The sequence below is a fragment of the Malania oleifera genome, chromosome 13 (genome assembly GCF_029873635.1).
Source record: "Malania oleifera isolate guangnan ecotype guangnan chromosome 13, ASM2987363v1, whole genome shotgun sequence".
In the NCBI taxonomy this organism is placed as follows: Eukaryota; Viridiplantae; Streptophyta; class Magnoliopsida; order Santalales; family Ximeniaceae; genus Malania; species Malania oleifera.
The window spans coordinates 6,142,661-6,144,309 of NC_080429.1; positions in this window are offsets into that span (position 1 = coordinate 6,142,661).

Consider the following 1,649-nt stretch of genomic DNA (forward strand, 5'->3'; position numbering starts at 1 on the left):
ACTGCAGAGGGTTAAAGGGCTGAAGATCAACACATGAGCTTAAGTGTGTATATTTAAAAATGTGTTTCAATTTTGAGACGACCTATTAATCCATAATTTCGACCACATTGTGCCCGTGTTGGGGTGGGAGTCGCTTACTGAAAATGTTGATGCAGTTGGTTGCGCCTAAGGAGAGCGTGCCAATCCTCATATATGACCGTTCTCAAAATGGAATTTGGTTTATAAACATGTAATTAAGATATTTTACTAATAAAATGAAGTATCCACTACAATATACATAATATAGTCTTAATCAAGGTCATTGTTGTCTACAGGGGGCATGTTGATTTTAGTACATTTGTGTATAAGAACAGTGCACAAGATTTTCATATAATTCTGTGTTAAACATGTGTTTTAATTTTGGCTAGCAAGTAATGACAAATTTAATATAGACCATTTTGTTAGATGCAGTGGCAAAACAGCATGCATAGTATAATGTATTAATTGGTCATCTTCACTTGTAACGATAAGGGTATACTTTATTTTTTTAACTTCCGCGAGCAGCATTACTGAGCTTGAAGTATTGAGGTTCATAGATTAGATTTTCTACGTTATATCACACGGGGAAAATGATGAAAAAGGTTGTAATTTGAAATATGTACTCTAATGATATAGGTAACTTACAACAAACCAACAATTAAATCAAAATCCAACTCCTAAGGCACAGCTAGGAAGCGCACCCTACGAATACTAAGGTCAAATAATAAAGTTAATCGAAGATGTGCATCTATTATTATTTTGAAATTGCAGCGGTGATTGAACATAGGCTTGTTATAAATGGTGTCCACGTATGGTGCACAAGGCTACCCGAAGCTGTGGATAAAAATGGTATAAGCTGTTGGTCACCGTGTGTATGCAGTCATAATATCACTATGTTTTAGGGTGTAGGGAGTGACTTACGACGATTATAAGTTAATTTAAGTGAAGTTATTTCGTTTTGACTTAGGAACAGTTGACCAAGAAAAAGCACGCTCACAAAGAGGAGACAACGATTTGTTGTTAGCAGGAAAGTACACATGACAAACACTTCCTATAATCCAATCAAAATACAAAGAATGATATGGTATTTGTTGATAAGGCGGAAATGACAGTCTCTTCCGCAATCTTTCCTGCTACTATGCCGCGGTGCGAGCTCGGGAGGCCACTACAATAGATAATCATAGAGAAGGACAAAGGATCTATGGAGCTAAGAATCCAACATAATTGTTTGTGGGCAACTCAGGTGGACGGCTTTAGTTACATGGCAGAACATGCACTAACGGGGAGAGCCTGTGTATTAGCACACGGTTCAGGGATTGATACCGACTGGATCCAGGTCTTCCCATCTAGACAAACACGACCTAAGCCATCACCCCTCAGCGATAGTGTTGGGAGAGAAACCCCAAGCTTTGTATCTTGGAAGATGCTCGAATCAGCACGAATACAGTCTTGGATTTAAACGCAGCCTGCGGGTCCAACGCAGGGTAATCGCCTCCACCAGCGGGTAAAATCAGCTAAGAAGATTTGCCCCTTGCCTAAGGACTAACTCCACTGTTTCCATGCATGCGTTACAAGATTCCTGGCTACTTCCCCTAAGGTATAGGGAGAAGGAGGACGGGCTGCGGCAAAAC